The sequence below is a fragment of the Erpetoichthys calabaricus genome, chromosome 12, assembly GCF_900747795.2.
Source record: "Erpetoichthys calabaricus chromosome 12, fErpCal1.3, whole genome shotgun sequence".
Classification (NCBI taxonomy): domain Eukaryota; kingdom Metazoa; phylum Chordata; class Cladistia; order Polypteriformes; family Polypteridae; genus Erpetoichthys; species Erpetoichthys calabaricus.
This window is the reverse complement of record NC_041405.2, coordinates 5,314,573-5,339,586: the sequence shown is the minus strand read 5'-3', so window position 1 is coordinate 5,339,586 and position 25,014 is coordinate 5,314,573.

The following is a 25,014-nucleotide window of genomic DNA, read 5'->3' as shown; positions in this document are numbered from 1 at the left end:
ATCAGAGCTAATGACCCGGAAAGTGAAATGGTACTTACAAAGGTCACCTTGCGGCTCCTCTTATTTGGAGGATATCTCATGATTGATTGATGCATCATACAATAATGGGCTTGGACTTGATTTGATCAGGAGAATCTACAATAAGTACCGATGTGTCACTTGTAGATATTTGCTGTTGCTTTGTGAAGTAATATGCGAGAACACATGAAAAATCAGAAGAGCAGGGTGTTTGCTTGGTTTGTGGGAGGGTTTATCACATTGGTTAAGATCTACTGGTCATGACTTTTTGATTAATACATAACACTTGCTTATTCCTTATACAGAATAATTACTATGATTTTTTCCAAATATTTTTTATGACAATCACCACACATGATTTCATACCAGATTAAAAGTCAACCATAAATATTGTAACAATTTGATTTCTTGGAGTGTGACGTCAACGCCCATCGCTTGGAAAAAAGGTATCGTTTGTGTCAGTGTGTGCCGTAGTTCACCTGTATAACACAGTGGAAGATTTTTAAACAATTGCTCGGCCCAGTACCGGGCCACTCAGGGTGTAACTACAAGGTGATCACTCCTTTGGACAAACGGCGAGCATGCCTCAAGGGTCAAGATAATGGTGGAAGGTGATGGGTAGAAAGCAATTACGTCCATTAGAAAATCATTAATGCCCATTAAGCACAAGAAAGTATTGGTGGTGTAAGCAAAAGAGAGAAATGAAGGAGATGGCAGATCTTTTCTGGAAACGGTGGACCGGGAATATTTACCTGAAATGCAAAGACGTCAAAAGTGGTCTAACATAACACAAAATTATGTATTCAAACAGTGCAAGATGAAAATAGATTTGTTCGTAAAGTTCATGTCAAGACAAAGACAAGTGAATTTGATAGACCAATCACCAAAATCTGTCTTTTCCAAGAAGCAGGGTGAGGCATATTTCTTAATTTTCTAATGACTATTGGATTTTTGTGTTTTTGTAATTGTTTCTAAGAATAGAAAAAAAATAGTGGCCAGGTAAGTATGAGCCAAGTTTTATATTGACATTTTTTATGTTCTGTTAATTTGAAGATTTGTTAAATTTATTTTGTATTTTAAAATTAGTTTATGTATTTAGAATCAGTGTAGATAATGATTCGGTTTTAATGGAGTATTGTTTCCTTAAGAAGGGGTGATGGGTTGCAGGGGTTAATGGGAACTAGGAAGTATTGTAAGTGGTGTGCGTGGATTGATAAAGCCGGGGAAACAGACGGTTTTGTACTGTAAAATTAACAGCCGTTTTTTACAGTGTAATTTTTTATGTTAAGTGTAATAGAACTGCATTTCAGTAGCAAATAATTTAAATAATTTTAATTAAAAGATGTAGAAAATACTTGTCTGCACTCTTAAAAATGAAGGTGCCAGAGTGGTTCGCCAGGGTGATGCCATAGTGGAACCATTTGTGATTCCCAAAAAGACCCATCCACATGAAAGTACCAAAAAGAACCTTAATTTATTTACATATATAATAGGCTCCATACAGTGAATAACAATGAATAGAATTATCATATATTATTTCATATTATTATGTACATAATACAAACTTTTTTAACCCAGCCACTGGGGTCGCACAAGCCAGTGTATTTTTAATGCAAGACATCCGGCATAAAACCTGTGCCAAATCAAACATGGAGATGAGAAACAGCATATCCATACCGGATTAGTCAAGGCCCAGGCTACCAACAACCACCAACAATGCTGCTGTCCAGTAGGGTATCATCAGAAATTATGCTACTGCTGGGCAAGGAAGGCGAAGGAGAAGAAGTGGGGGAAAACAGATTCAAAGACAATGGGAGAGGAGGAAGGGAAAGACTGAGGAGTTCAGAGTCGGAACCTTGAATGTTTGCACTATATATAGATAGGGTTAGATGTACTGTGTGTACAGGAGACCAAGACCAAGTGGAAAGGGAGTAAAGACAGAAGCAATGGAGGTGGGTTCAAACTGTCCTACCATGATGTGGACAGGAAGAGGAATCGGATAGGGGTAATTGTAAAGGAAGGAGTGTTTTGGAGGGGAAGAGAATGTTTGACAGAGTGATGAGCATAATTGAAAAGTGAGAAGATGCCTGAGGAGTGGAGAAGAAGTGTATTAGTACCAGTTGTGACCTGTAGTGAGAGTAGACAGCAGGTTGAGATAAACTTGGAGAGGTGGAGGTACACATGAGAGATGGGGAATGAGAGGTAGCAAGAGTAAGACAGAGTACATGTGTGTGAATGATAGGGAAGGTAGTGGAAGGGCATGACTGCAAGGAGTGCAGGCAGGGTGGGCTGTGTGGAGAAGAGTGTTAGGAGTGATTTGTGATAGCAGATTACCAGCAAGAATGAAAGTGAAGTTCTATAAAATGGTAGTGAGACCAGCTATGTTTTATGTTGTATGGTTTGGAGATGGTGGCGCTGATGAAAAGACAGGAGGCGGAGTTGGAAATTGCAGAGTTGAAGACGCTATGATTTTCGCTCGGAGTAGCAAGGGTAGACAGGATTAGGATCGAGTATATAAGAGGAACAACACAGTTACAAAAGTTTGGTGACTAAGTCAAAGAGGCGAAATTGAGATGGCTTGGGCGCATGCAGAGGAGAGATTAGGGGTGCATCAGGAGAAGAATGTTGAGAAGGAAGAAGAAAAGAGGAAGGCCAAAGATGAAGTTTATGGATGTGGTGAGGGAGGACATGAAGGCAGTCAGTGTGGCAGAAAATTATATAAAAGACAGGGTTAGATGAAAACAGATGATCTGGTGTGGTGACCCCAAAATGGAAGCAGCTGAAAGAAGAAGAAGAAAGTTTTTAACTACCCTGTTTCAGAATGAAATGGTGCTTTATCAAGCAAGATAATCGTGATGCAGCCTTCCTCTTTATTGCACCCCCTGAAATGCCATCTCAGGGCAGGTTGGAGATCCCAGCATAAAATGTGGATGAAAGGAAAGAAAGAAAATGGGTGTTTTCAAATGTGTAAACAGGAGAGGCTGTTGTCAGTTTCATGTCCCTGTTTGCCAAATCATAAGGCTGTGATTGTGGTTAAACTCACCATTCCTGGAAAACATTTGTTCAGCCACAGGTGTACACGTGTACTGAAGTGACTTTAGCTGCAGGTGGAAGCTCCTGTTGCACTTTATGCCAATGTTTTTACAGTTCTGCCTTTGTCCAGAAACGGCTCCATAAGCTTTATGACCTTAGTCTTGGAAAGTCTTTCTCCTGTGGGATGACTGGCATCTTTTCCTAAATAAGGAGTGGCATTGCACATGTACTTTATCAGCATGCCCGTGTCGATCAAACACAGGAAGCTCTGCAGTCTTCTTGTGACTTTACGCTGTAGGGAGATAAGTAAATAAATCAAGGTAAATAGGTAAATAACATTCGATGTGGCTTTTATATAATTAACAATTAATTTTTTTAGACTATCACAAAACATAATAATAAACACGACTTTGTATGATACCTTGGCGAGCTCTGTAAGCCCTGCTGTTTCATTGAAGGACATGCGTGAGGCAGATTCACTGACAGGATGACATCCGAACTCTTGCTTCATCCAAATGGTGCCATCTTTCGCCTTTACTCCTGGTGCAGCTGCGTTGTTCTTATATGTGACTGGACATTTCTTGCAGGGAGGGCTTCTGTTCTCTTTCTCTGATGTAGAACCCTCATTTTTATCTGAGTTCACCTCTGTTATAACACATCTTTATTTGAAAACTAACAGTGTCAGAACTAGGAGAGCATGAATGCGACTGAGAGAATAAAAGTGAATAATGAAACAAAACGCTAACTTTTACAAGTCCCATAAATTTACACCAGTTGTTACAGACACAAATAAATCAAATGTATGTTTTTATTGTATAATAGCAGTAATAAATAGCCACTCACTACTCAAAACAGTTAGTGCATGAAAGCTCCAGGATCGAACCTGCCACTTCTCAACTTGGAGATAGCAGCTCTTACCTCTACACCAGCCAAGCAGACATATACTGTATGTGTGTGTGTCACACCCTATCCCAATTTCTTTTACTTTGGTTAAATTCTTGAAAAAAAGTGCACTTGTTTTGTTATATCTGTGTCTTTTGTGAAAGTGTTATTTGATATTTGTACTTCTTCTTGTGTTCACACATTATACACTTCACTACACATCAGCACTTGGCCAATTATTAGTAGAACGTGAAAAAAGTTTCTCTTCTAGTTATGAGTTCATCATTTCTTGCCTCACATTTCCTGTCATCCTACATTAACCCAGATCGTTGTAGACACGGAACACACATGAAATGTATGTGTTCCAAATAACAATGTATTATTTACCCTCTACAATTCAAGGCGTCTCACACCCAGATAAACAGACTTGAGCTGGGAGAACTTGGTGTACGACTAAAGCTGCATTGGTTGGGGATTGGGGAGCTGCCTGCTGCCGGTGCTGATCGACACATTTACAAAACAAAAGACACTGATGGAGAGGTGCGAGGGAATTTAAGGTGGCTCAGGATTATGAGTTTTTTCGTAGGCTTCAGGGATTCTATTGTAAACTGATTGCCACAATGTGGTTAGTTAACAAAATAATTTTGAAATCTGAAGCTGTGCTGAAATGTCACGAGGTGTTCATAGAATTTGTCATCCCGTGTGATTTCCAGTGATATAATTTGACATCCTGAAGGTAATAAAATCCAGCAGGTTCAGTTGTTACGTTTGATGTGCTCCCAACAAAAAATTGTGTAATGTGCTGTCAACTTTACAGTATTGTTCCTTTATTCTGTCCCAGGTTGGAAAGTTGTATGTCAAAACAAAAAACGAATGGATTATTACTTTAAATATGATCAAACAATACCACTAATTTTAGAGGGACACTCGTCAAGTTCATTTTCACATTGTATGTGAAAGGGTCTGTGATCTTCAACCAATTATGATTTTTAATAACTAAGTCGGCGTGTTTCTGTGTAAACCACCAAAAAGGCTTGTGCAAGAAAATTATGTTGTATGATGTTTGTTATTAATGTGTATTTATTTCTCTAATGTGTCCTTTTTACGCAGGCATTGGAGATGAGCTCAGCTATACAGGAGGACCTCAAAGTAGAGCTGCTGCTTCTCTACAGTAGATCAAGAAGGTAAAGAGCTCACTGAGAGCCTCCTAAAGGGATTAATAACAGGCTTGGCCCTCTGAGAGACATGCTGGAGAGATTATATCACCCAGGTAACCTTGAAGAATCTGGGAATTCCCAAATAGCACTAGGAAAAAATGTTGCTGAGGATACGGCGGCTTGTCCAGTTAGGCATTTTGTCTCCATGTTCCTAACCAGTGAAAGCAAAGTTACATTTCTGTGCTACAATTATGTCTTTTTTTCTTACTCTCATTTCTACTGTCACTAGATTTTATGTATTTGTAACACGCATTTTTTACACTTGCTGTTTCCTCACCTGCCATCTTAATGGCTGCTACAAACAGAGTTCCATAGTTAGTGTTCTGGACACTTATTTTTAATCTCTTATTTCTTTTTCATTATTGGTACTCATGCATTGGAGCATCAAAAAATTCCAGTTATTTATTTATTCAAACAAACAATTCTGTATTTAATTTCTGCAGACAAATTAAATCTGCTGTTTCTTATATCAAAAGGTAAACAAGTATGTTGCATTTTCCTCATTTTAATATACCTCATATTTATTGTGTCTGGCTTTTATTTTTGTAATTGTTCTGCCTGGAAATCAGTATTTAATGGTCCAAATTCACCTTTTCCCTTTTACTTTTCTTATTGCTTTTTGTTTTCTTACTCATCTAATGAACCTGCTGCTTTTTAGATTCCCCTTATATCTCACTTCACTTACAACTATCTTCTTTCTCTGCCTACTATTATTATTTCCTTTATTTAATCATCCCCTCCTCTTGTTAAACCTTCTTTATCCATAAACCCTAAGCTTCCAATTTTTTTGGTCAATACTTTTGGAATTCACTTTATTCCAAACTCAAACATTCATCTTTTTTTTGTTCCACTATAATTTTATGTTTTCTATAATATGGCCTCATTTAATTTTAGTCTCAGTCCATACCAGGGGTCTCAAACTCAGGGGGATATATGGGCCGCACATAGAAAAAAGTGCCAGTCTATGGGCCGCGTTCATTTCTACGATACAAATACAATACAATATTATTGTTATTCAATTAGATAGATAGATAGATAGATAGATAGATAGATAGATAGATAGATAGATAGATAGATACTTTATTAATCCCAAGGGGAAATTCACATACTCCAGCAGCAGCATATTAAATTAAAGAGTAATAAAAATGCAGGTAAAAACAAACAATAACTTTGAATAATGTTAACGTTTAGCCCCCCCGGGTGGAATTGAAGAGTTGCATAGTGTGATGGAGGAACGATCTCCTCAGTCTGTCAGTGGAGCAGGACGGTGACAGCAGTCTGTTGCTGAAGCTGCTCTTCTGTCTGGAGATGATCCTGTTCAGTGGATGCAGTGGATTCTCCATAATTGATAGGAGCTTTTTGAGCGCCAGTCGTTATGCCACAGATGTTAAACTGTCCAGCTCCGTGCCTACAATAGAGCCTGCCTTCCTCACCAGTTTGTCCAGGTGTGAGGTGTCCTTCTTAATGCTGCCTCCCCAGCACACCACCACGTAGAAGAGGGCACTCGCCACAACTGTCTGATAGAACATCTGCAGCATCTTATTGCAGATGTTGAAGGACGCCAGCCTTCTAAGGAAGTATAGTCGGCTCAGTCCTTTCTTGCACAGAGCATCAGTATTGGCAGTCCAGTCTAATTTATCATCCAGCTGCACTCCCAGATATTTATAGGTCTGCACCATCTGCACACAGTCACCTCTGATGATCACGGGGTCCATGAGGGGTCTGGTCCTCCTAAAATGCACCACCAGCTCCTTGGTTTTGCTGGTGTTCAGGTGTAGGTGGTTTGAGTCGCACCATTTAATAAAGTCCTTGATGAGGTTCCTATACTCCTCCTCCTGCCCACTCCTGATGTAGCCCATGATAGCAGTGTCGTCAGCGAACTTTTGCACGTGGCAGGACTCCGAGTTGTATTGGAAGTCTGATGTATATAGGCTGAACAGGACCAGAGAAAGTACAGTCCCCTGTGGCGCTCCTGTGTTGCTGACCACAATGTCAGACCAGCAGTTCCCAAGACGCAAGTCTGTTATTTATTTGAACTACAATACTGAAATAATACAGCTAGGTTTATGAGTTTACTCGACATGCTTGTTATAAAATGCAGTTTTCCAGTTCAAATGTTGTTAAATGCTCATTTGGCAGACACAAGAATGTCAGTTTTGGGTTTGATGTCATGCGCGGTAGCCAATTGCAATGCTGTATGGAGATGCTCATCTACAAGTCTTGAATGTAACGCTGATTTGTTAATCTTCATTGACGAGAAGAATTGTTCACATGGCCATGGTTCTGGCAGTGGCATTAACAAGTTTTGGAAATCTTTCGCATGACGCAAACTTATAGATCTCTGGAACACCAATATCCATGAACTTCTGTTTAAGAACAGTGTTGCACTGTAAGTCCACAATCTCCATCTGCAAATCTTCTGAAACACAAGCAATGTCCACCGCAAATGTAGTCGCAAAGAGTGCAAGAGGTTCAAGAGCCCAGAACTCATCAAACTCTTCAAGTAATTGAGAAATTATATTTGAGTAATATTTCAAGCATTCTGGTTCGACATGTAACAACAACTGCATTGCTGAGAAATGAGCCAAACTGCCAGACTGCAGCGGTTCGGCCCACAAAGACAGTTTACATCTGAATGATTTGACACTACCGTACATCATCATAATCACCTGCTTTGGACCCTGGAGTCTCAAATTAAATGAGTTGAGGTGTTCTGTGACATCTGTAAGAAACGCTAAACCTGATAGAAAAGATGGATCAGAAAGTTGGCAAATGTCTTTATCTTTCAATGCCATTAAAAGCGCAATCTCCTGTCTTACAGCAAAAAATCTCTTCAACACACTTCCCCAACTCAACCATCTGACTTCGGTATGATACAGCAACTCTCCATATTCAGTGTCCATATCAGAAAAGAATGAAGTGAACTGCCTGTGGTTGAGACCTCTTGCTCATATAAAATGAATCATCTTAACAACAACGTCCATAACTTTTTTCATTTGTAGACTTTTGCCACACGGAGCTTCCTGATGCAGAATGCAGTGTACAGCAGTAAAAGGACCCGACAAAGAAAGCTGGTTTCGTTTTGCACCAACATTTTCAGAACACATTGTCCGTTAAATTGGACACGAGTTTATCCAATGGCAGTAATTCTGCTAGTGTATTGGCAGACAAACTTATGCCTTCAAACAGTTTCTTTCACATGCCTATCTTTTATGAGTTGGCCTTCAGTGAGCAGTCGTGAAGATGTTGCTATCATGTTACAGAGGACAAAACTCGTTTTTACAGAATCTTTGCTTGACTTACTAACATTCGAGAAAAAGTTTTGCTGTTTTGCATTTCCTTGCGCAGTTTGCCAGACAATGCACCATACTGTTCTTGATGCAGTGTATTGTAATGTCGATGCACATTGTACTCTTTAAACACCGAGATAAACTGCAAACAAACGAGATACTGGACTCTGTCTCCAACCTCCATGACAAAATATTAAATTTTACCATTTATCCTGGAAAATTTGTTTTTCCTCAGCAATCTTGAGCTTTTTCGATGACAAAGACGACATTAATGACTTTATTATACGCCTCATTGTTGATTAAACAGCAAGAACAATATAAAGTAATTTGCAAATGTTGTTTACATCAACTGTTTACATTTAACTAACGTCAGTAAGTTAAGTAACAACACCGAATGTTGAAGTAAGTAAGAAGAATGCTATTTTAATTCTGATTGTTGGACTGGATACAGGATTGTAAGGAAAGTGCTGCAAATGAATTTTATTGGTTGACTTTGGCAGTTCAAGTAAGTCATCATAGACCACAGGTAATTGCCTCAGGAGCTACATGTGGCCCACGTGTTTGAGACCCTTTTGTCTCAGGTTGCATAAAGGATTATTTTTTTTACACTGTTTGCTTTAAATATTACAGGATGTTAGCACACTGTTTGGTCCTGAAATGGCTGCCAAGCTATTAGAGACGTGGCCCTCATCATTTAAAACAAAGGTCATGAAAGGAAGACGAGACTCTTAACACTTTCACCTCACTTAAAGCATCTGTTAAACTCTGCTAGGAGCCAGCATATGTTGAATGACACACCAGTCAGACTAGTAACAAACAAGCATTTTATTGTACTATAATGTGTTATTATGGTTCATTTCATTTTTGAACACTACTGGCTGTTTCATTGACAACCATGTTATATACAGAAATCTTTATTGTATTGTTTTGTATTTAATAAATTATCCTATAACTAGCTTTGTAATCTCAAGCTGTAAAAAGTTTGGGCTCCTAAAGACTATTGAAATCATCTGAGAAACAATTGAAATGCAGACTCGGCGGTTTTGTTTTGCAGATATGTTCACCCCCCTTGTCTATCAGCGGCTATATAAGTTTCTCTCTCGTTTGTCTTTCCATAGCAATTTCACTTTGGCGTCATGCTGTAGCTTCATACTTCCAGACCAGAGAGACAGACCGTGATGATGCAGGTTCGCTCCACACTCCCATCTTCCTTCTGGGAGCCCTTGAACGTGACACCGTCGGTAATGTCACCGATAAGCTAGGCAGTGAGGCACAACAATGAAGCAAGGGGATGGTGCAAAAGTGTAAAGTGCTTTTATTAAAAACAGCAAACAAAACAAAGTCCAGTGTTCAAATAAATAGTGCAGTGCATCAAAACCTTTAATCTATATATATTTAATTCACTAAGTCCATGGCAAGCAAGACACACGCAAGACCGAGCCCCGCCCACCAACAATTCACTAAGCAGCCGACCATGGCACACGCACGACAACAATTCGCGTGAGAGCAAAAGCATTTGCCAAGAATGATTTCATTAATCAAGAACGAAAATCGGATGTTTGAAGACGATCACATACCGTCGTAGTTCCGACCATAAACGATGCCGACTGGCGATCCGGCGGCATTATTCCCATGACCCGCCAGGCAGCCAACCAGGTAGCCAACGTCTTTGGGTTCCGGGTGGAATATGGTTGAAAAGCTGAAACTTAAGGGAATTGACGGAAGAGCACCACCAGGTGTGGAGCCTTTGGCTTAATTAGACTCAACACGGGAAACCTCACCCGGCCTGAATGTGGCTCAGAGGTGCATGTGAACTGTAGCACAGACGAAAGCGACTGAGGCGGTGTGTGGAAAATGAACAGTCAACGTGACTCACAAGTGCATGTGGACTATACACAGATGAAAGCAACTCAGATAAGGAGTTGGGGGCAGGCACGTGAGCAGGCAGTGCGTACTGAACGATGACTAAGAGATGACTAAGAAATCAGCAGACTAGAATGGCGGGGGTGTCGGGGTGGAATGGGCATCAGACGATCAAACTTGCCTATCTAGAGGATGTAAATGTCGTAACAAGGTTTCCGTAGGTGAACCTGCGGAAGGATCGTTACCGGTTGTGCCGACCCGCCATTGGACGGTTAGGACCCGAAACCTCTCGGGCCCGCTTCCCCGCCCTCTCTCTGGAGAGGCGGAAGGGGCTGAAAGGGCATCCTCACTGGGCGTCCTTCCCCTCTCACCCCATTCTGCCCTCCGCGCTCGACCGCCGTCCAGTCCCATCCCTCGCTCTGGGAGGTGGAGGTGCGGAGGCGGTCCTCCAGTTTTCAGTCACGGACAATTGCATGTTGTTCTCTCCAGAGTTCCATCTTTTCATTCACTTACAGTCGTATCCTCAAACCTACCCCATTTGGACAACTGTGTCTTAAAGGAAGTGTTCACCCATCGATACATAATGAAGGAACAGCATGTCAAGAGTGTTTGGGAGGTGAAAAGAATGTCAGACAGAGTGATGATTATGAAGCTGGAAATTGGAGGTGTGATGATGAATGTTGTTAGTGCATATGCACCGTAAGTTGGGTGTGCAATGGGTGAGAAAGAAGATTTCTGGAGTGAGTTGGATGAGGTGATGAACAGTGTACCCAAGTGACAGAAAGTGGTGATTGGAGTGGATTTCAATGGACATGTTGGTGAAGGGAACAGTGGAGACAAGGAGGTGATGGGTAGGTATGGTGTCAAGGAGAGGAATGAAGAAGGTCAGAGGATAGTGGATTTTGCAAAGGGATGGACATGGCTGTGGTGAATACGTATTTTTAAGAAGAGGGAGGAACATAGGGTGATGTGCAAGAGTGGAGGAAGATGCACACAGGTAGATTACATCCTATGCAGAAGAGTCAATCTGAAGGAGACTGAAGACTACAAAGTGGTGGCAGGGGAAAGTGTGGTTAATCAGCAGAGGATGGTGGTCTGTAGGATGATGTTGGAGATCAAGAAGAGGAAGAGAGTGAGGGAAAAGCCAACGATCAAATGGTGGAAGTGGAAAAAGGAAGACTGCAAGGTTGAGTTTAGGGAGGAGATGAGACAGGCACTGGGTGGCCGTAAAGAATTACTAGACAGTTGGGAAACTACAGCAGATGTAGTAAGGGTGACAACAAGAAGGGTGCTTGGTGTGACATCTGGACAGAGGAAGGAGGAAAAGGAAACCTGGTGGTGGAATGAGGAAATACAGTAGAGTATACAGAGGAAGAGGATGGCAAAGAAGAAGTGGGATAGTCAGAGAGATGCAGAAAGTAGACAAGAGTACAAGGAGATAAGGCGCAAGGTGAAGAGAGAGGTGGCGAAGGCTAAAGAAAAGGCGTATGATGAGTTGTATAAGAGGTTGGACACTAAGGAGGGAAGAAAGAACCGGTGAGCGAGACAGAGGGACCGAGCTGGGAAAGATGTGCAGCAGCATGGAAAGAGTACTTTGAGAGGCTGATGAATGAAGAGAACGAGAGAGAGAAGAGGTTAGATGATGTGGAGATAGTGAATCAGGAAGTGCAATGGATTAGCAAGGAGGAAGTAAGGACAACTATGAAGAGGATGAAGAATGGAAAAGCCATTGGTCCAGATGACATACCTGTGGAAGCATGGAGGTGTTTAGGAGAGATGGCAGTGGAGTTTTTAACCAGATTGTTTAATGGAATCTTGGAAAGTGAGAGGATGCCTGAGGAGTGGAGAAGAAGTGTACTGGTGCCAATATTTAAGAATAAGGGAGATATGCAGGACTGCAGTAACTACAGGGGAATAAAATTGATGAGCCACAGCATGAAGATATGGGAAAGAGTAGTGAAAGCTCAGTTAAGAAGTGAGGTGATGATTAGTGAGCAGCAGTGAGGTTTCATGCCAAGAAAGAGCACCACAGATGTGATGTTTACTCTGAGGATGTTGATGGAGAAGTTTAGAGAAGGCCAGAAGGAGTTGCATTGCATCTTTGTGGACCTGGAGAAAGCATATGACAGGGTGACTGAGAGGAGCTGTGGTATTGTATGAGGAATTCGGGAGTGGCAGAGAAATAAGTAAGAGTTGTACAGAATATGTACGAGGGAAGTGTGACCGTGGTGAGGTCTGCAGTAGGAGTGACAGAGGTGGGATTACATCAGGGATCGGCTCTGAGGCCTTTCTTATTTGCAATGGACAGGTTGACAGACGAGATTAGACAGGAGTCCCTGTGGTCCATGATGTTTGCTGATGACATGGTGATCTGTAGCGAGAGTAAGGAGCAGGTTGAGGAGAACCTGGATAGGTGGAGATATGCTCTAGAGAGGAGAGGAATGAAGGTCAGTAGGACCACCACAACAGAATACATGTGTGTGAATGAGAGGGAGGTCAGAGGAATGGTGAGGATGAGGGAGTAGAGTTGGCGAAGGCGGATGAGTTTAAATACTTGGGATCAACAGTACAGAGTAATGGGGATTGTGGAAGAGAAGTGAAGAAGAGAGTGCAGGCAGAATGGAATGGGTGGAGAAGGAGTGATTTGTGATGGGTATCAGCAAGAGTGAAAGGGAAGGTCTAGAAAACGGTAGTGAGACCAGCTATGTTATACGGGTTGGAGACGGTGGCACTGACCAGAAAGCAGGAGACAGAGCTGGAGGTGGCAGAGTTAAAGATGCTAAGATTTGTATTGGGTGTGACGAGGATTGATAGGATTAGAAATGAAGACATTAGAGGGTCAGCTCAAGTTGGAAGGTTGGGAGACAAAATCAGAGAGGCGAGATTGCGTTGGTTTGGACATGTGCAGAGGAGAGATGATGGGTATATTGGGAGAAGGATGCTAAGCATAGAGCTGCCAGGGAAAAGGAGAAGAGGAAGGCCTAAGAGAAGGTTTATGGATGTGGTGAGAGAGGACATGCAGGTGATGGGTGTAACAGAGCAAGATGAGGAGGACAGAAAGATATGGAAGAAGATGATCCGCTGGGGCAACACCTAACAGGAGCAGCTGAAAGAAGAAATTTCATTTTCACTTGAGCTCTGAATGCTATTTAACATTTTACAAATATATTATTAAAAAGTGAAGCTTTAAAACAAAACACAATGCTATGATGTAAACTGAAAAATATCATGCAATACACAGTATATTTTTAAACAGCAGAGCATGAAATGAGCTGCAGCTCAATGGGCTATCCCATTTAATGTGTGTGTGGCTGAACAACCTCTAATACTATATGTTTTACATCTAATAATTTATGTTGTGCCTCTACAAAGTATCTTGGTATTTAGCATTTCCAGAGTGAATGTTTATGTTTGGTGATCCTTGTTTTTATTCTATGTAAAGTGGAGGTGTCCTCATTTGAAAAATATGTGAAGTTTTGATTACATTACAGTGGAATCTCGGGTCACGACCGTAATTCTTTCCAAAACTCTGGTCGAAACCCGATTTGGTCATGACCCAAACTAATTTCCCCCATAAGATTGTATATGTACAGTGATCCCTCGCTATATCGCGCTTCGCCTTTCGCGGCTTCACTCTATCGCGGATTTTATATGTAAGCATATCTATAATAATAAAAGGCAAAGCCCTCACTGACTGACTGACTGACTCACTCACTCACTCATCACTAATTCTCCAACTTCCCGTGTAGGTGGAAGGCTGAAATTTGGCAGGCTCATTCCTTACACCTTACTTACAAAAGTTAGGCAGGTTTCATTTCGAAATTCAAAGCGTAATGGTCATAACTGGAACATATTTTTTGTCCATACACTGTAATGGAGGAGGCGGAGTCACGTATCGCGTCATCACGCCTCCTACGTAATCACGTGAACTAAAAACAAGGAAGAGATTTACAGCACGAGTCACACGCGGGAACGAAGGTAAATGACGTTAATTTTTGACTGTCTTTTAATACTGTGTAAGCATACATATTAACACATGTGCAATTAAACGTGTGCATTTACGGGGTGATTTCTCAGGCTTAAAAGCTCACCTTTTATCAAACGCGGGAACAAAGGTAACTGACGTTGTTCACTGTCTTTTAATACTGTGTAACCATACATATTAACACATGTGCAATTAAACGTGTGCATTTACGGGGTGATTTCTCAGGCTTAAAAGCTCGCCTTTTACTAAAAAGGTAAATGCAAAACTATTTTCAATCGGTTTATTGAAACGCTCCCGTTAAGGATTGCAATAACATATTCGCGAGATAAAAGAACGAAGTAGGGGGAAATGGAGGAAGAGCCACGAACAGCTAAGAGCAAAAAATTAATTAAACAATTGAGAACGGAGCGAGTTAAGCATACAAGCATGTTCATAAGGGAAACAAAGCACGGTGTAAAACGTAAGTTTCAATTAAGTTTATAGAAACGCTCCCGCTGCGGATTGCAATAACATATTCGCGAGATAAAACTTTAATGAGAAGACACGAGGTATAAACGAACCACACGCCGTGGCGCAACGTTAGGGGCAACAGTTTCAACCATTCTATGATCTGCTTCTCGCAACTGAAAGACGGCACATGGCGGATGTTTGCCGACTTGCTGACCGCAACGTTAGGGGCTTCAACTATGGCGCTGACGCCACATCTCAGTGCCAACACTTTGCAGACTGTACTTAAAAGACACGCCCTACTCACTGGACAGTTAAAAACACCAATCAAACTAACGATGACATCAAGTATTACCCAATCCAAAGTAGGAAAGGAGGCATCTTCATAAAATGCGTGTGGGATGATTTGCATGAGACGCTGCTTTAAAAAAAAAATGATAAAAAAAATACGGGATAAATCCCGTCCAGTATTGATTCAAAACGGGACGCGCAATTTCATTCTCAAACGCGGCACGATTCCGTATTTTAAAGGACGGGTGGCAACCCTACAGTGCCAGGTAACCACCCATACAATCAGATTGTGATTCAGACTAGGAATGCAATGAATGTAATTACCCCGATCTACATACAAGGCGAAAGTCTTGCAACATTCAAAGATGATGGTTTGGGATAAGTACACCATACAACATAAAAGAGCTTATGAAGCCTTGAACCGAAAAAAGCAAGATCTCAGAGATCGTAAAAAAAAAAATAGGAGGTAATGTCGTTTTACTTGCTGTAGATTTTAGTCAAACATTACCAGTTATTCCACGAGGGAGACCAGCAGATGAACTCAACGCGTGTTTAAAATCCATGCTTCTCCCACGCTCGGTTATATGTCGCGTGTTCTCGGGTAGGTGCACCAAAAAATTTATACATTTAAGCATGTAATGGGCAAACAAAAAATGAGGTATACCCGAAGGCACTGCAGTAGTACTTCATGTAACTTTACTTCTTAAATGTTAATGTTTTACTGTTTAATAATTTATACGCTTCTTATATGTTGTTCAAATTCTTTTATCAAAATACCACTGACAGCGCAATGCACGATAACATGGAGTGAATACACCATACGCATCCGCCCACGGCTGCCCTGCTGTGCGCAGATAGGAGTTGATTCTACAATAAAATAAAATAAAGATTAAAACAGTAAAACAATCATCACCCATAAAGCGTGTGTGTGTGTATATATGTGTATATATAAATGTTGATATGTGGATGTGTATATGTATATATATATATATATATATATATATATATATATATATATATATATATATATATATATACATGTAGATATGTATATATATGTGTATATGTATATGTATATATATGTTTATATGTGTGTGTGTGTATTTTATATATATAAAACACAGCAACACTCATAACAATGACAACACAATTACATTGACAATCATGTTACGTTATTTTTAAAATGTTTCCTTTTTTTTTCATAACCTCTTTAACACACTACTTCTCCGCTGCGAAGCGCGGGTATTTTGCTAGTTTAAATATATATCGCGGAATTTTCGCTGCTTCGCGGGTTTCTGCGGACAATGGGTCTTTTAATTTCTGGTACATGCTTCCACAGTTGGTTTGTCCAGTTGATTTCATACAAGGGACGCTATTGGCAGATGGCTGAGAAGCTACCCAACTTACTTTTCTCTGTCTCTCTTGCGCTGACTTTCTCTGATCCTGACGTAGGGGGTGTGAGCAGGGGGGCTGTTCGCACACCTAGACGATACGGACGCTCGTCTAAAAATGCTGAAAGATTATCTTCACGTTGCTACCTTCTGTGCAGCTGCTTCATGAAGCGACATACTGCACGGTGCTTCGCATACTTAAAAGCTCGAAGGGCACGTATTGATTTTTGATTGTTTGTTTTTCTCTGTCTCTCTCTCTCTTTGTCTGCTCCTGACGGAGGGGGTGTGAGCTGCCGCCTTCAACAGCTTTGTGCCGCGGTGCTTCGCATACTTAAAAGCCAAACAGACCTATTGATTTTTTATTGTTTGCTTTTCTCTATCTCTCTGACATTCTCTGCTCCTGATGCGCACTCCTTTGAAGAGGAAGATATGTTTGCATTCTTTTAATTGTGAGATGGAACTGTCATCTCTGTCTTGTCATGGAGCACAGTTTAAACTTTTGAAAAAGAGACAAATGTTTGTTTGCAGTGTTTGAATAAAGTTCCGGTCTCTCTACAACCTCCTGTGTTTCTGTGCAAATCTGTGACCCAAGCATGACAATATAAAAATAACCATAACAACATCAGGAGAATCCGCCCCTTTCTCACTACAGAGGCTACTCAGCTTCTCGTCCAGACCTTGGTCATCTCTAAGCTGGACTACTCCAACTCTCTGATGTCTGGACTTTCACTAAAGGCAACACGACCACTTCAATTGATCCAGAATGCAGCTGCAAGACTCATTTTTAATATTCCCAAATTCTCACACACTACACCTCTGCTGTGGAACCTGCACTGGCTCCCTGTGGCTGCCCGCATCAGGTTCAAAACCCTAACCCTTGCCTTTAAGGCCAAAACTGGAACTGCACCACCTTATATATCAGCACTGGTTAAGCAGCGTGTCACTTCTCGCTCTCTCAGAACATCAAGCACTGCTCATCTCGAACCACCCTTACTTAAAAGAAGAGGACGACATGCATCAAGACTCTTTGCAGTGTTGGCTCCTCAGTGGTGGAACGAACTTCCTCTTGCTGTACGAACAGCAGAGACCCTCACTGTCTTCAAACGTCGTCTGAAGACACACTTCTTTCAACAGCACTTGGACTAAAGTCCCCATACTTTTTTCTACCCTTTTTCTCAAAAAAAAAAAAAAAAATTTTGTACTAACAACTTACTATTTTCTTCTAGCATGGTTTTGTGTACAACTTGGTCAGCGGTAACTTGTTTAATGACAGTAGATTTAATCCTAGCCTTAAAGACTGAAGAACAGTCGTAGACTACTAAGCACTCTTGTAAGTCGCTCTGGATAAGAGCGTCTGCTAAATGATGTAAATGTAAATGTAAATATGGTTTCTACTTCGCGGATTTTCACCTTTCGCGGGGGGTTCTGGAACGCAACCCCCACGATGGAGAAGGGATTACTGTAAATACAATTAATCTGGTTGTGATAAAAAGGTCAATCAATACAAAATGCAAGAAAGCACAGTGAGGTATCCAAAATGCTAAACAAAAAACATTAATCATTAAACGAAGATAAACTGGAAAAAACAAAAAAAAAAATGACCAAAACACTGGTTCAGAGGGTATTTTTAGCCTCACAGATTGTGATTGTTGCAGAAACACAAGGGTAAACAAAGTAAATAGTTGTTCTTGGCCTCAGTTTTATTTTCCCTTCTGCCCTGTTGATTCCATCAAGCTATCCATCTTTGCAAAGCGCTGCATCGATCAGGTGTCATTCTGAAAAAATGTCTTGTCGGAAAAGTAAAATACCTACTATGGATGCAAAATGAGTTGAACAGGACATTCAGAAGTAAAAGGAAAAATGCAATGAACCGGAGTGATAGCATGGTAGGACAGTGGTTAGTGTTGATGCTTTACAGATAAACTCCATACAAATATAGGATGCTGTATTTGTATGAGTTATCCTCCTGCATTCCTTAAAGATGTGTATGGTATACCTTAGGTTTGTTGGCGATTCCAAATTAGTGTTAGTGTGAGTGTGTGTAAGTGGTTACTGTGATGGACTGGTGCCCTTTCCAGAGTTGTTTCCTGTCATGAGGCCAATGATGCTGGGGCTCCCTACAACTGTCCACTTAATTCTTCCAAAGTAACATCTAGTCGAGTTTCGAAGGTCCTTGAAGTCCTACTATCTACCACACTACTTGGTCACTTATTCCGTGTGTCTGTAGTTCTCTATGAAGATAAACTTCCTGACTTTTGTGCAAAATTTACCCTTAACAAGTTTCCAACTGTGTCCCCATGTTCTTGATGAACTCATTTTAAAGTCACAGTCTCGATCCACTGGACTAATTCCCTTCATAATTTTAAACACTTCAATCAGGTCACCTCTTAATCTTCTTTTTCTTAAACTGTAAAGGGTCAGCTCTTTTATTCTTTCCTCCTAACTCATCCCCTGTAGCCCTCAATCAGCCCAGTTGCTCTTCTCTGGTCTTTCTCTAGTGCTGCTTTGTCCTTTTTGTAGCCTGGAGACCAAAACTGCACACAGGACTCCAGATGAGGCCTCACCAGTGTATTATAAAGATGAGCAGAACCTCTTTGCACTTGTACTCCACACATATAGCGCTATATAACCTGACATTCTGTGAGTCTTCTTAATGGCTTCTGAACACTGTCGGGAAGTCGATAGCTCAGAGTCCACTGTGACTCCTAAATCCTTCTCATAAGGTGGTCTCTCGGGTTTCAGTCCTCTCTTTCTGTATTCAAACCTCACATTTTTACTTCCTACATGTAATATTTTACATTTACTGTGTGAAAAGAAGTGGACAACACGCTCATAAAGGTTTGGGGTGTGAGCCCCGTATACTGTAAGGTCCAGAGTAGCCTTTCCTGGCTTATGCATTCACTGAAATAATGAATCATACAGCGGACAAATTGCAATGCATGAGTGACGTTTATATAATGAGACTGACAGGAAATTGAACACAGAGGGAATGCTGGGAAGTAGGTCAAGAGGACATGACGTGGAATGGAGAGGCTGGAAGTGCAGTCATCAGGTAAGGTTGGAAGTGGTGGGTTTAACGGGTGAATGGAATTGTCTGCCAGTCTTCTTATGGTATGTTTTATTCTTCCCCTTTTCTGTTGAACGAGAGAGGAGACATTAGTGCCTTGTACAAAACCCACTTTCTTTGTGCTGTCCCGCGTTGTTGAGCCCGTCAGCTGCTCCCCAAGCGCGCGTGTGTGACACGACCGCCCCTAAAGCCCAGACCCATTGGGTCGGGCGACCCAAACCGAGAGGTCGAAAACACGGGAAAGAGCATCGGTGTTAGCTTGGAGAGAGCCCCTGCGATAAACAACATTGAACCTATAAGGCTGCAAGTCCAAAAACCACCTGGTCACCCGCAGATTTGACTCCCGGTGCACCGCCATCCAATGCAACGCAGCATGATCAGTAACCAGAGTAAACTCACGGCCTAACAGGTAGTACCGCAGCTGGGTCACTGCCCATTTAATCACGAGAGCCTCTCGTTCTACCGCCACATACCTGGTCTTCCAGTCCAACAGTTTCCGGCTCAGGTACATTATGGGATGTTCAGCACCATCGATACTTTGGCTCAGCACGGCACCTAGACCTGTGTCCGAAGCATGGGTCTGGAGAGTAAAAGAATGAGAAAAATCAGGGGTTCTCAATATAGGTGCTGAAGTAAGGGCGTTTTTCAAGTCACTAAATGCTCGCTCTGTTTTTTCATTCCATACAACATTAAACATCTTCTTTGTTAGATCAGTCAAGGGCAAAGCTCTTTCTGAGAAGCAAGGTACAAACTGACAGTAATAGCTCGCCAATCCGAGAAAGTCTTGTACCTGCCGCTTGGTTATCGGACGGGGCCAATCAAGTATGGCAGTAACTTTGGAGCACTGTGGTTTTACAGTTCCCCTACCCACTAGGTAGCCTAAATATCTGTCTTCCTTCAACCCAAATAAACATTTCTTCAGGTTGATCCAAAGCCCGGCACAAGCTAGCGTCAACAAAACCATATAAACCTGCAATATATGTTTGTCCCAGGTGTTGGAAAGGATGACCACATCATTCAGGTAGGCGGCACAATAGGAGCTGTGGGGCCTTAACACTCTGTCTACCAGATGCTGGAAGGTCGCTGGCACCCCGTGCAGTCTACATGGGAGGACCGTGTGTTGCCAGTGTCCACTAGGGGTACTAAATGCAGTTTTATCTTTGGAGGATTCCGCTAAAGGAATTTGCCAGTATCCTTTGGTCATGTCAAGGGTAGTCAAGTACTATGCATTACCCAACCTCTCAAATAGTTCGTCTACTTTGGGCATGGGATATGCATCAAATTTGGAGACCTGACTAAGTCGCCTGAAGTCATTGCAGAATCTCCAGGACCCAGGACTGGCTTTCGGACTAGCACGATTGGATTGGACCAGGGGCTGTGGCTTTCCTCAATAAAACCTAAGTCCAGCATTTGTCTAATCTCTAACTCCATGTCTGCACATTTTGCCTCCGGGAGATGATAGGGTCGCTCCCTGATGACCACCCCAGACTCAGTCACAATGTCATGCTGAATCAAGGCAGTCAGTCCTGGCACCTCGCTGACCTCTTCGGGGATGGACAGGATGGCAGATTCTAACTCCTGTCTTTGGAGGGATGTTAGAATATCCGAAAAGTTAAGGGACAATTTTTCTGAGAAAAGGGAGCAGGGTTGACCGGAGGAGGGATCGGAGTCCCTGTCCTTCCACGGTTTCAACAAATTAACATGATACACCCGCTCTCTCTGCGATTTGGCTGCTTCACCAAATAATCTACGAGACCTTTTCTCTCCTTAACTTTGAAGGGCCCCTGCCAATGGGCCAGTAATTTGGAGTGGGAAGTGGGCCCCAGTACCATGACTCTGTCACCGGGGTGAAATTCCTGGAGCGTGCTGTTTTTATTATACTGTCGGGACTGAGCCTTTTCCATGTGCTCTTTTAGAAGGGGCCAAATTCATGCAAATCTATCGCATAACTGAGCGATATATTCCAAAATATTGGTTGAGGGGAGATTCTCCGCCTCCCATCCTTCTTTCACCAGGTCCAAAATACCTCGGGGTTGTCGCCCATATAATAACTCAAAAGGGGAGAGCCCCATAGAGGTTTGAGGTCCCAGTTTCTCCCATCCTCTGCGACTACCTTGCGTAGCATCTGTTTCAGGGTCTGGTTAAATCATTCCACCAAACCCATCGGTTTGGGGGTGATACACAGATATCTTAAGATGCTTAATTTGGAGTAACTTGGCAACCTCCTTGAACATATCCGATGTGAAAGAGGTCCCTTGATCCGTAAGGATTACTTTACGGATCCCCACTTGTGAAAAGAGGACTACCAGTTCCTGTGCAATATTTTTAGAATTAGCTTTGCGCAGGGGGCTGGCCTCTGGATATCAAGAAGCATAATCTACCATTACCAAGATATACTTATATCCTCTGGTTGAGGGTTCTAACGGGCCAACGATGTCGATGCCAATTCTTTCAAAAGGGATGTCAACCAGGGGAATGGGAATCAGAGGAGCATGGTCCCTTTGGGGAACTGGCGAAGTTGGCAGACTTTTTAGCGCTTTAAATAGTGAGAAAAGCGCTATATAAATATAAAGAATTATTATTATTTATTAACTTATCAGACATTGCAAAAACAGGGATGGGAATCAAAGTCCTCCCCATCTACTAACATCATGGAATACAATGTGCATCTGAGGAAAAGATATAATAAAATATGAGCCTTGATATGTGAATATTTAGAGTGTGCACAAAGCTCACAAGCTCTTCTCTTTAATTATAGCATGAGCCACCTCAGTCCCAGCTTCTCATTATGTAATATTAGTCCATCGGCAGAACCCTCACAAAGTGAAAGAAAGATGTGGGATCGTTAATTATTTTCAAAAAGCCTAACTGCAGACACAAGGAAAGAGTCTACAATGTCAACTTGTTAAAGCCATGGAGAGATTAGAAGACCCCTCATCTAACCCTGGCTCCCAACAATCTCTATGTAGCGAGTCCCTCTCTCGTAATTTTGGGGGCATTTTAACTGCCAATGAGAAGACTTCAAATAGGCCATTCTTTCCTTGACGCCTGTTGTTCATACAAAAGCAGGGTCAGCATCTCTTATAGCCCAACACATTGAAACTGATGCTTTCATAAAATACTGTGCATGCTCATAAAATAATGCCTGTACTTATTTCCAAAGGCATAGAAAACTGAAGCATGGGCATAATTCAAGAAGTACTAGTCCATGGCCTAGCCCTATTGTATTAGTCACCAAGCAAGATGAAAGTTGGAACTTTTGCAATAACTTATGCAAACTGAACCAGGTTTCCGGTCGTGAAACCTACTTCATGTCACAAATGGACACAAATGGCCAACTTCCTCAAGAGACTTTGTAATGCCTGTTACCTAACCACCCTAGACATGACCAAAAGCTATTGACAAATTCTTCTGAATGGGACTACCAAGGCAAAAAAATAACCTTCAACACCTCTAGTGGACAACTTTCAGCACCTGGTGGATAAACTCCTATAGTCCCACCACACCTTTTGTGCTGCCTACCTGGAGTAGTTTATACCAGTACCTGGAAACAGCATGATTTGACCAAATATTTAGGCTATGTATAGTAGTTGGTCAGAGCACAGTTAAACTGCAGTGATGTAAAGTTGCTGCCATTTAGAACTGGCCCCTGATACAGACACAAAGGCAGGTCCAGGCCTTTTTGGATTTGCCAAGGTATTAGAGAAGGCTTGTTCCTACTTTGAAGGAAGGGCTGTACATTTAACTGACATAACACAGAAGTGAGCTCCTGTGTGATATGGAATCAAACAACAGAAATTGCGTTTCAGGATCTAAAGAATGGCCTGACCTTTGCTCCTGTCATATACAGCAGTGGTCCCCAACCTTTTTGACAGCAAGGACCACTTTATTAGATGCAAATTTTTCCACGGACCGGTCGGTGGGGGGCCGGGGGGGGGGTTGGGGGGTAGTTTTATACACAATTTACATAACATTTCTATTATTATTAAGTTATTAAGCAGTTCGCATACATTTGCAACCCGAGATTTTTCTTCTTTTTTTGCATATAACAAAGACATATGCTTTGCATTTGTCATTCCAACAGACTGCACATCACAAACATTAATACTGTTATCGTTTTTTTCGTGTCTGCCGTTTCTATAGGAGGGTGACAATGAGTTAAATTCCAATGGATGTTTTTCAAATGTTGACAAGCAATAAGGAAAAGGTATCACTGAAAACCACAGAAAACAAAAACATCAAAAAAAAAAAAAAAAACAGTATGAGGAAAGTTCAAAGAAAGAATTTTTTTTTACAATGTTTCTGTTTGGGGATCGTTGTGTTGCCTAAATGTGTACAACTGAGCAGCGACCACAGATCTAACTGCTCTGTGGATGATTCTTTCAAGCATTTCAAGGTCACTTCGTTGAAATGAAAGCATCTGCTGAATGTACTTCTATAGTCTCGTGTCATATGGGGAAACTGTCGGGACCGTAAAAATACTTTGTTGTAATACACTCTTACCTCTCTCTGCGCCGCTGCAAAGCCCCGCCCACCAAGCATTCTGAAAAGTCTGAGTGAGTCTCCGTTGCCGGCAGTTCTCTCGCGGCCCGGCTGTCAGACGGCTGCGGCCCGGTAGTGGGTCGCGGACCGGTGGTTGGGGACCCCTGCTTTACAGTATCTCCTAATTTCACTGTATCTTTTGTCGTAGGGGGGCACGCCCCACAGTTTGAGAACTGCTGTATTAAACATTGGAACACAGTGGCACAGTGATAGTGACGAGCTGGCTCCTTGTCCAGAGATTGTTCCTGCCTCACACAAGATGCTTGCTGCGCCGTACGCGACCTTCGATGAAATAATTTACTGCAGCAGTATTGTCTCTTTCAAACGTACTAACCAATTCCTGTCCTTCCTTTTCTTTCTCCAAGTAACCAATCACCACACAATCAGCTCTGTAATAGATGTCAAGCCATCTGTAAGCTTAGAATGCCAATTCTTCAAAACTTTTAAGGAACATTGAAATATCTTCGTAGTATGTGTTCAATTATTATATCCATCTATCCATCCAGTGTCGCTCCAGCACCAGCAAAAATACAGCGCAAGGCAGGAACAATCCGTGAACTAGCTAGCGCTGTGGCACTGTTTCCTCACATGCTTAATTATTAACAATATAGATTATTTAAATATTAACATTTTATCTGTATAATAAACCTATTTTGCTGCATTTCATCTTAAAAATGATATTGTCATTATCTGTAAATACATGCTTTATAAAGTGGCTCAGGTTGTGCAATATTATAACTGTATCTCAAGTTTACAATGAGGTAATTATACTTATAAGTACAAACAGTTCTACAAGGTGCACTTGATGGACTGATTGAGTGCGTTTAGAGTTCTTGGGATGAAACTGTTTCTGAACTGCGAGGTCCGTACAGGAAAGGCTCTGAAGCATTTGCCGTATGAGAGCAGTTCAAATAGCATATGGCTGAGGCAGCATGTGCTTGATGCTGTATCCCGATAATTCTCTTTCTGATCAGCTGCTGTAGATCTG